Here is a 12,104-nt window from a genome sequence, read left to right on the forward strand (position 1 = left end):
CTCTACACCAAGAGAACTTCTCAGAGCTCATAGATTTTTTCAATGCATCTATAGTATTCTTCAAAGTGTCCACCTTTACCAGCATCACCTTTTTGTCTTCTATCATGTCCCTCACAAAGTGATACTGAACATTAATGTGCTTTGTCTTTCAATGATATGCAGTGTTCTTTGCCAAGAAAATTGCACTTTGGCTGTCATAGTCTATCCTTATAGCTCCCTGTACTAACCCCATACTTGAACACAATCTCTACAACCAAAATTCTTCGTTGCTTGCATGAGTGGCTACCATGTATTCTGCCTCTGTAGTTGATAGTGCCACTATAGATTGTTTCTTACTCATCCAACTAACTGCACCTCCAAATAGGTTAAACACATACACACTTGTGGATCTTCTCTGATCCAGATCTCCAGCCCAATCTGCATCAACAAAGCCACGAATATCCAACACTCTGTCCAATCCTAGTCTTCCTTGGTAGCAGAAACCATAATCACTAGTGCCACACAAATACCTAAAAACCCGCTTCACTGCTGTCTAGTGCTCCTTTCCTAGTTTTGACATAAACCTACTCAATACTCCCACTGCATGTGCAATGTCTGGTCTAGTATAGACCATTGCATACATCAGGCTACAGACTGCACTTGCATATGGAACACGAGACATGTCCTCTTCTTGTGTCTTGGGACACTCTTCAGCAAATAACCTCACACCTACATGAATAGGAACCTTCACCAGTTTACTATCCTGCATGTTAAACCTCTATAGTATTGTCCCAACATAATTCCTCTGGTTTAACCAGAGCTTCCTCTTTTCCTGGTCTCTTTTAATTTCCATGCCCAAAATATAGTTTGGAGCACCAAGATCTTTCATGTCGAATTTGGAGGACAATTGGGTCTTCAAATCCTTGATAATTTCTTTGACATTTCCAACCAGCAACATATCTTCCACATACAAGACCAAATAAATAACACGGTCACCAATTAATTTAAAATACACACAGTGATCTGCTTTGCTTCTGGTGAAGCCAAGTCCCCGTATAAATGTATCAAATTTCTGATACCACATCCTTGGTGATTGTTTTAACCCATACAGAGACTTCTTTAACTTGCATACCATTTCTTTCTTACCCTTCACCGCAAAACCTTTAGGTTTCTTCATGTAGATCTCCTCTTCTAGATCCCCGTGAAGAAATGTTGTCTACAAATCCATCTGTTCTACCTCAAAATCAAAAGCAACAACAACAGATAAAAGTAATCTAATAGAAGCTACCTTGGCAATAGGAGAAAAAATATCACCAAAATCAATTCCTGGCACCTAGGAATAACCTTTCTCTACCAACCATGCTTTTTATTTATCCACCTTTCCTTCTGCATTTGTCTTCTTCTTGAACACCCATTTGCTGCCAATAGGTTTCCTTCCAGCTGGCAACTCCACCAGATCCCAAGCCTCATTTTTGTGCAAATATGCCATTTCATCAACCATGGCCTCTTTCCATAGTTTTCCATCCTCTGAATCTACTGCTTCCTTCATAGTTCTGGGATCATCATTAGTAATAGATAAAGCAAAATTTGAATAGAAAGCAGATGGACACCACTAAGCATGCTTCTTGCCCTTTCCATCAACGTCTTGTTCATTCTTTCTACAACTCCATTTTTCTCAGGTGTGTATGGAGTAGTCTTTTTCCATGCTATACCACACTTCTTACAGAATTCTTCAAATTCCTTGCTGCAAAACTCTCCACCATTATCTGTCCTCAACACCTTTATCTTCTTCTCTGTCTGGATTTGCACCAGAGCCCTAAATTCTTTAAATCTGTCAAAGACTTTAGATTTCTTATTAAGGAAATATATCCATGTATTCCTTGAGAAGTCATCTATAAATGATACATAGTACAAAGACTTACCTAGTGATGGAACCTTCACAGGTCAAAACACATCACTATGCACAAGTTCTAATATATGTTTCACCCTTTTACAACCAGAGGGGAAACTCACTCGATTCTTCTTCCTATATACCCAATTTTCACAAAAATAAAAATCCAGAGAGCTATTACTCATACCTTCTACCATACCTTTACCATGAAGTATTTGAAGGCCCCTCTCTCCAATGTATCCAAGCCTTTGATGCCACATGGTCTTCTCTCCAGAGACCACTAGATTTTCTGCTTCACTTTCAAGAACCACAAAAATGTTGCACCTATCAACAATAGTGCTACCTTGAAGGTTGTACAGAGTTCCAATTCAAACTCCCCACATCAATACCAGTCCTCTCCGAACCATCTTGCAGGTATCCTTCTCGACCATTGTTTTTACACCTGCATCATCCAGCTTGCTTACAGAAATCAAATTTCTGGCTAATGCAGGAATATGCAAAACACCTGGAAGTGTTCTAAGTCTTCCACCTTGCAACTTCAACTTTACTTTTCTGCGACCAATGATTCTAGCCTTCCTGTCATCCCCCAAGAAGACATCACCACCATCATATTTCTCATACTCGTAGAACCACTCTCTATGGGGAGTGAAGTGAAAGGATGCACTTGATTCAATCAACCACGCCTCATGATCTACATGTGTACTTGAAGAAGCCAAGTACACATCCCCACCTTCATCTGAGGTGGTTTTCGCCTCTGCAGAAGGAGCATCATCAGATCCATTTCCTTTATCAGGAGCTTTAGATTTACAGTCCCTTTTGTAGTGCCCTTCCTTTCCACATTCCCAACACACCAACTTTACAGGTTTTCCTAGAGATTTAGATCTCCCACTCAATGAATTATTTTTGTTTCTTTTCTGGGATCGTCCTCATACAGATAAGGCATCACCATTCTGGCTCTCCATATTTTTCCATCTCATCTCCTCTGTCAGAAAGGATGAGACTATTTCATCAAACTGTAAGGCAGTTGTATTGCTACCTATTGCAATAAACAGACTATCCCACGAATCTGGTAGAGAACACAACAAACTGATGCACTTATCTTCATCTGAAATTTTAATATCAACAGATAATAACTGACTTACCACAGTATTAAATGCGTTCAGATGCTCTGTCACTGAGTCTCCATCTTTCATCCTTAGGTTATACAGCTTTTTCCACAGGAACACTTTATTCACCAGAGACTTAGATTGGTACAAAGTTGCTAACTTGTCCCACAAAGCCTTCGTCGTAGCTTCCCCTGATACATTTAGAAATACTGAATCTGAGACACACAATTGTATTGCGTTCTTTGCCTTCCAATCCAAATTCTTCCATTCTTCATCAGACACTCCCATTGGTTTAGTACCCGAATCTACTGCGATCCATTGATCTTTATCCACCAACAGATCCTCCATCCTAAGTTTCCACATCTCAAAACTGTGACCATTAAATTTCTCGATCTCTATCTTTCCACTGCTCGCCATCTTCTTTCACCACTAGAATTGATCTCAAAGATCTCCCACTGAACATGGTCTACCACAAGCTCGAGTGAAACCCCTGAGCAACAAAGGCATCCCCTTGAAGCCAAAACAACTCTGATACCAAATGTAGGTTTTAACCCCATACATAAATTACCTGCATACGAATTCTAAAAACACAAAAAATAAACAATGCGAGAGCATAACACATGAAACACATATAGATAGAGTTTTCCCTTGGATCCCAAAACTAGGACCAAAACTAGGACTACTAGCTTGATTTTTCAGTATGTTCCTTTCAATGTTACAATACATATTTATACATGCTGAAGCATCCAATACCATGGACCAAAAACCATCGCATCCAAAACCATTGACCGAAAACCATCGCGTCCAAAACCATGTGCGAAAATCATGCACAAAACCATAGGTAGGTCCGCCCAACCTAATATAGGGTTCAAAAAACAAAATTTTCCAGGGCACTGCCCTAGTTCCCATAGAGAGGGCTTACCTACACCCCTCAAACCCCCTGTGACCCCCCACTACATAATCGGCGAACGAAGGGGGGGCTCCATCCCCCCTCTAACCCCTCGGTTAACTACGTGGGCTAGTCATGGAAAGAATATAACACAACCCAACATGATCTTCCTCGTGGGGCTCAGATCTCATCATCTATAAGTTTTGCATAGGTTTCTAAGGTTGTGCCTTCTTCTCCTACATCTTAGCTATTAGTATTGGGCATTCTTCTATAGTGTGGTCAAACTGGCTACAGTATTGACATGCCAGGCATGTCTGATTTTGACACTCCCACGCATAGTTCCCTAGTGTTCCGCAGTTGTAACGTATAACCTAACCCCTGCCTCTACCAGGCCCTCCTCCTCCTTAGCCTCATCCTCATCCCTGATAACATCTGCGCGCTCCTCCAGTGCCTTATTCTCGAGGTCGAGTTTCTGCTTGCATCCAATATGTAGATGTTCTTTCCTTAATCAGCTCATAACTGCGATAGTGGCACTCATTATGGCCCATTGATTTGTAGAAGTTATAGAACAAATGTTGTGGTGTCTCGACAAACTTTTGAAGAAAATGGAAATTATTCATCGCATTTTGTCCAACAACCTAACAATTAGCACACCATAGCATAGCCCCTATGTTATGCCCTTCTTGATCTTCTAGCCTTAGGGGAAATGGTCCCCCTCCTGTAATATAATTCACGAATACAGGACAATGGTCTTTATCGTGCCCCTAACTCTTACACTTCAAACACCAGACGTCCGTGTGCACCTCTGGTTTAGTCTCCTTGTCCTTTTTCAAGCTCTGCGATTCTAAGTAGAGGTTCTGTAGCTGAGAGTGAATCTGTTGTACCCCCAAGGTCGCATCCTGAATGGGCGTTGCATGAAACCTCATCATGATTTATAAGGCTTTTTCTTGAGTTCCTATCTTCTGTTGCGATTGAGCAATCCTCAGGTGAGGCAGAAGAGAAGCTATAAAACACTCACAATTCTGACCATTTGTGAGCTGCATGTTAGCTTCTCGAATCAAACATTTCAACCTTTGTTATAATTCCCAAGGCATCTCATCAACCATCATCATGATTTCCTTCAATCCAACTACTGACCATGATTCAGACTTAGGATTACTAAACTATTTGTTTAAATCAACCTTAGTCTTTGCTAGTGATGCCAGAGGATTACCAGAATAGTCCTTAATATAACAAGTCAGCGTGCGATCCTGCAGAGCGGTAACCAACTTTTCCTTCTTTATATTTTCATCCATAATATGCTGTGTTGTCCACACAGAATTCATAACAAACTAGAACTGCTTTGTATCTTCACTCCCTATGCCCTTAAAAATCGAGAGCTTCATTGTGTTCGACATGTTGAATGGTTGTGGTGGTGGCGGAGGTGTGGGCGAAAGTGTATGCGATGGAGGTGGAGGTGGAGGTGGAGTGGATGGATGATGTGTTTGTGGAAAACCATGTGTTATCAGCTAAACAACACTCCACAGTGAGGCCTGCATCGTTCCCTCGTCGTCTCTTGAAGGAGGTCCACTCAACGGGCTTTATTCTAGACCTGATCGCTCTCGATCTCTAATGAGGTTTCCACTTTGCGTAGCTCTGAACATCAAGGCAATGGAATAACCTATTTTTCACATAACAACATTTTAATCCAAGTATTCAAATATCTTAAATACTTACCTCACGATCCCTTGAAAAATCGCTGCTCTGCTTCGATGTAGCTGACTGAGGTATCGACTGTGAATTCTGTAACAAATCCTCCAAGAATCTTATCAAGCGAATGATGAATAGCCTGCGCGATCTGATTTTCAGAGGCTTCTATTCCTATCACTAATTCTGGAGTCCACACTATAGAATTATCAAGCTTCCACCTTCCTTAGTTGGCTGTCAAATTAGTTAACCGCTCATATAGTTCAATGGGAAAAGTGTAGAAGAAGATTTTGTGTATCTCTGCATATAGATACCTGTTCGACCACTCTTACTTCGACAGGTGCATATATCTGTTTTCTTGTACCACGAACTCGTGAATCTTCCGATCCAACCACTTTTCAATTTCTTTCTTGGTTAGATTTCAGTGATGCGACATCAAACATCTCTTTTAAACAGATCCCAGTCCTAGCAACGGAACCATTTTTTGGCTTAGGGGGTCCTAACCCAAGTTCAGAGTTAGTTGCGCCAACCAACAAATCCCTATGCTACTGGCTCTTTTGGCAACAACCCGTGTAGCGTAGGCTATAGTCTCAACCAAAGTAGTATGGAGGGATGCAAGAACCAAGTTTCTACATCTAGAGATGAGTGTGATGTCTTTGAGTGCCTTAGATTTGCCTTCGAGTAGATCGATAAGCCCTTATGACTCAGTACAACAACTCTACTAAAACAGCTTTCAGACCTTCATGAAGGTCTACAATCAGCCTTTGTGGACCCTTAACAATTGATTTATCCACTTACGTGCATTAGAGAATAATCCTAAGTTAGTGTTCATTCAGATCTACTTAAGTTATTTAGTAAACATAACAGAATCATCACAGTCTTCGTTAAAGTACTTAACATGCATTGCATACATTTATTAAGAATTATTCGAGATAGTCGTGCATCATTAGATCAATATTTCATAAACACATTATTCATCCACAACATATATTGTAAACAGAAATAAAGAGAGATAAGCAGATATACATAGGATTTCTTCGGTAACTTTCTTTATTTATCTTCAATTCATCTTTACAAACTCAAAACTACCCTGCACACTTAGCTGCAGACTCTACCTAGGCCTCTGTGTACTTAGCTGCAAAGCCTTTATTCTCCTATATGACCTACTTCTTTGTGCTATTACTTCTAATAATCCATCTGTTATCCACATAGACATGTCTTAGACTCTCTAAGACACACTTATTTATAGCGTTTCTCATATAATCCCATGGTCTGCGGACCATGGGTGGATCTCAAAAACTGACTCAAACTTTACATAAACAAGGGGCTAAAACCCCTTTGACTCCTAATAATCTACATGCTCCACATCCAAAAATACAGAGACTTTACATTACTTACAAAAATATATAAAAAAATTGGGTTATTTTAACCCCAAAACTAACCTAGGGGGGCCCATCCCAACAAACACCCTCCTCCTATATTTACCCAAGTTATTGGCCTACCATGGTAAACATGTGATGAAGAGTTACTATGATATGATTCAACCTCCTAGATCAACCTAAGGATGTGGAATCGGAAAACCAAAACTCTTAATGACTTTCGTATTAGGTGCTATAGTACCCCCCATGGGGGCTTCACTCAATGAACCTATGACATACAACGTGCGTTCATGGCATATTAAACAATAGCCTTAATTTGAAAACCTATTGGAAAATACCTCTAAAAATAAAATTATTTAACCCCCTACCAAGATGAACACAATACACCTTCCCAATTTAAAAAACCTTTATTTTCACTAGATATCATTGGTATCCATTTTTGCATTAACAATTTTTATACCCATTTATGTTTTTTCATTAACTTTGTTCTCCAGTTTTTATACTTGCCAATATAAAATCCCTTTAGCCCCTATATACCCCCAATATATTATGTCATTTTTTCCTCAATATTTATCCCCCAATATGAATGCACGTGGTATGGTATTTCTCTCCTAGTGAAGCCCTTGTGGGACCCCCAAGGGCTAAACCACCCTTTCAGGTGCCCATAACTTGAATTAAACCTCTTTTTTTAGTGTTGTGATCTCCTAGGCGCTAGCACAACACTGCTTGATTTCGATTGAAACCCTCCAGTCACATGCATGATTCCTACAAGGGGGCGACTACATTATTTCTCACCTAGTTTTGTGCTTGCGATCACGAAATTTAAGCCACTTTTTAAGGCTAGGATCCAGGCCTCTACCCATAACTTAATGAAACTTTCTAGAACCATGAATGACACAAGGAAAAATCCTTCCATACAAATCTTAGACAAGAACTTGACCTAACAAGGCCTATCCATGATAAACATTCCATCAAACATATCATGAACATAAAATCTACAAGTCATAAATACACATCTGAAGATAGGGGTCTGATACTTATTTGAAATTCATTAAGAAGGATTTTTGTCTTCTAACAATAACTGCATTATCATCTATTAGGTCATACATTCATCATTCATTCATTTACTAATCAAAACATGATGAGAGCCATACATCATCACTATCATAAAACATGCTTATAACCAAAACTAACTAGATATATATCAATGATATAACATCTATTAAAGCCACATAATAACAAGTACATGTACACATAGAACACAAGAGGAAAATAACTCTTATTAACATATGAAAAGCCCAACCAAGTGAGGGACTTCCACGAACCACCCAACCATAGATTGAGCTAAACAAAATATTTCTTCTAGGAAATCACCCCTGTGTTATATTCCAAGCATGAATGTGGGACTCACAACAAAACCAATCCCAGTTTCCTCAGGATTTATTGTAATCCCCACCGGCTCACTAGGCTGTAAATAATCATCGATGCCACTTTATTTTTCGACCTACATCATGAGGAATTTTTCTTCCCAATCTTTAGGCTTTACCGTATATCCCTCCATTCACCAGTCGAGGATTCCTAGGACTAATAAAGATTCCACCCTCCAGGATTTACCGTATATCCTGCGATTCATCAGTCGATGATTCCTAGGCTTGATTAAGGGCACACACCTCTAGGATTTACTATATATCTTTCCATTCACTGGTCGAAGATTCCTAGGCCTTATGTTGTCTTTCGGAGACCACCCCACTCAATTTTGAAACCATCCGAAGATCCAGCTTAACCAAGTAAAAGAGAACCCATCACACCATGGCTATCTAGAAATGGAAAGGAAAAGCTGAAGAACATTGTCACACCTGGAAAAAACCATGTCAATGACAGTAAGAGAACCAAATACACACATTCATGTACCATGCATGCAAAATCTAGCAAGGAAATCACACATGTAAATCGATACCTGCAAGTAATCCCATGCCATTGTAGATGCTTGATCTTTCTCTTCCTTGCTTGATCTTTCCTTCCTTCTACCTTCTTTGTCTTTCCTTTACTTTCCTTGATCCAATGCTAGAGTGCTCCAAGAATTCTCTAAGTATCCAAGAGTGAGAGAGAGAGAGAATAAAGAGAGAGATTCAAAACTGAATTAGCAAAAAGTACCAACTGATCCTCAGAAGCTTTTTTATCAATGAGGCCTCTATTTTATTCATTTCCCATTATTTTCCTTCATTTTCCTCCTCACACGCAACATGTGACCTTTCACCTTCCTTTTATCCTAATTTCCATTATTTTCATAAATAAAATACCAATTAATGTCTTATGCCTTTCCAAATCCTTTGCCATTTCCTTTGCCAATTTCATTATCCATAATAAACCAAATGAACACCCACACTAGGATGTGTTTCCAAACATTCACCTTCGAATACGTGTCCCATGAACTTGGTCTTATTTTTTCATTATTAACTTTATTACATGGAATTTTGACGAGGGATGTTACATATATTATAATGTTATAACTACTGAATAAATATGGAGACAAATTCTAGTTATTGAGGATGGAGAAAAACTGATTGCAATTGCAAGGACAAGGTCCCTACTGCACCAGGTTGCTCTAGTACTACTACAATTAGTAGGTATTTCCATTCCACGTCAGACCTACCCTCACACTTCAGCCATTGATGATGAATTGGTAGAATACTCCCATGATCGGCTAGAAGGAACTCATATCTGGGCATATCTAGCACATGGATCCCTCTCACAACTTTCCTCCTTGTTGAATACTCTGTTACATCAGTTCTATTAGTCCCCCCTCAATCCACTTGACAACACTCCTTAGAAATATATAGCTGGAAACCTGGATGGGACTTGTCACATATAATAATCATCTAATGGCAAACATCCCAAACTACTCTACCCCTCTCACCTCCCTTGAGTGTTCCCTATCTCCACTCAATGTCATGGTCCCATCCTGCATTATTTTACTCTCTCCATGCTCCCTCTCGGGGACATGATATATTTTACCTTAGATTATACCATCAAATTCATCCCCTATCACTCTCTATAATATTGAGACCATAGTTTTCTTAGCAATATTTTGATGCCAAATATGTCTATTGGATTCAACGTTTCTTCCAAATGCGTCCCCCTTTAGGCTTTATCTAGAGTTGTACAAAAGATAAATTTGAAAATGCATAAAATGGAAAGTGGAAGAGCCCATCCTGGTCTTAGGAAAGGACATAAAAATACACAACATTCATAGGATGATGTATTCCATTGGTTGTCAATAGGTTTTCTAGCAAAAGGTTGTCATTGGCCATTCTCAGGAAATGGAAAAAGAAAAATTTATTCCCTCTCGTAGGATATTCACTACACGACTTAAGATTGGTTAAGGGATGAATGGGTTAGATTAATAACTCATCAGAGGATGCATAGAATATCTTATAGAGTTATTGGTCATGGATCTTGGAAGTCATACTTGCGAAAAAATGGGTAATAGAATTTATTTCCTACTTTGAAAGGATGACTATTGTATCGATTTGGGTTCAACTTCGAGGTTTACCCTTGATCATGTATTCTGAGGATGTTTCTAAGGATATAGGGAATACCCAAAGATTATTTTATGAAGCTGAACTCTCATATCAACAAAATGGTTATATGAGCTGGTATTGAATACTAATATCTAAATTTAACCCTTTGGGAATCTAATATCTAAGGTCCCTTGGTCATTCCGGAGCTCCTCTAATACTTTAACATGGATAATTTGGATAACTCTAGAATTATAGACCTCATTCCCCCAAAAATTTAGCCTACCTAGTCAAATAATATAGTTGGGATGGATAAACTCTCAAAATGCATACAACAGTTCTTAATTCTTGAACCTATGATAGATCATAATCTCTAAAGATGTCAATAGGTGGATATTTAGGCAATCAACCTATTCTTCTTAACTTGATCCTTCTGCCCTGAAGCTCCTAGCCTCTTCAAGTTAAAATCACATTGGTTTGAAGATCCCTCCCTTGACATGGTTATCAAATAGGCTTGGTGCTCCTTTTCCCTTGGTTCCTATGAATCCCCATCATTCCAGTTCTAAAGGAATTTAAAATCATCCAAATGAGTAATGTTAAATTGGGATAAATAATAAAGAGCTTAAGACACACAAAGCTTGGAAGAAATTGAAGAAAATCTAAAGCTATTTCTTGAACAGAGCACATATGAACTTGGCTTAGCTTATTAATATGAATATATCAGACTCATTGAAGAAAAAATAAGGTGAATCCTCCTGGATAAATAAAAGGAGTGGGGTATGAAAAGTAGAGCCCTTTTCCTTTAGGCTAGGGATGAAAACACAAAATAATACCACAATATTGCAAACCACTAGAAATCCATCAATACCATATGGGACATCTTCCAAAAATTTTGTAGACAGTTCAAGGATATTTTTCACTAGGAAAATAGAGAAATAATAAGCCATGTCTTAAAGGTTTTTGGGATCTTCCCCAAGTTTGTAAATCAAGAGGAAAATGACAATCTTATGGCCAAGATCATTGGCATTGGTTTTTTGGAGAAAAAGTGTTCCAAAATCCCATCTTGTGCAAGTTTTTGTTCCCTACATAGAGCAAGTAGTTGTTGATTAGTACACAAGAAAACAAATAATAAGAAAAGTAATGAAATATAAAAAGATATTTTGAGCCTACAATGCAAAAAAAAAAAACACAACAGGAAAAAAATAGTTTGGGAAACAAAAAAATTCTTTATTGATGGAAAAGGATATAATATCTCCCTAGGACACTAAAGGGAGACTTGGAAACAATAGATCCTTAAATATCCTAAGGGAGTGTTCCTCTTACTCTCATGTTGGTGTGATTCTCTCCTCAATAAGTTTTTTGGGCACTCTTTGAATGAAAAACTCCAATATTACAAAGAAATGCCAATTGTATGGCAGATTGGGTAGCATATCCTTGCAATGACTTGAGTGGTATTTATTGGCAAAGGTCCATGGATTTCTCTAATCTATATCATTGATGAGATTTGATCTTTGAGTGAGCTTCTCAGCTTGGTGGGAGATAAGAGGAGTCTTTTTTAGTCTTCATATCTCTCCTTTAATGGTGTAGAGGCTTGAGACTGAACATTTTACCTTATACTTCCACCTACCAGGGGGCGATTTAAGGTGAATTGGCTTG

This window comes from Pinus tabuliformis, chromosome 5_2 (genome assembly GCF_031772625.1).
Source record: "Pinus tabuliformis cultivar Carrire ecotype Pingquan chromosome 5_2, CPIR1, whole genome shotgun sequence".
Lineage (NCBI taxonomy): Eukaryota > Viridiplantae > Streptophyta > Pinopsida > Pinales > Pinaceae > Pinus > Pinus tabuliformis.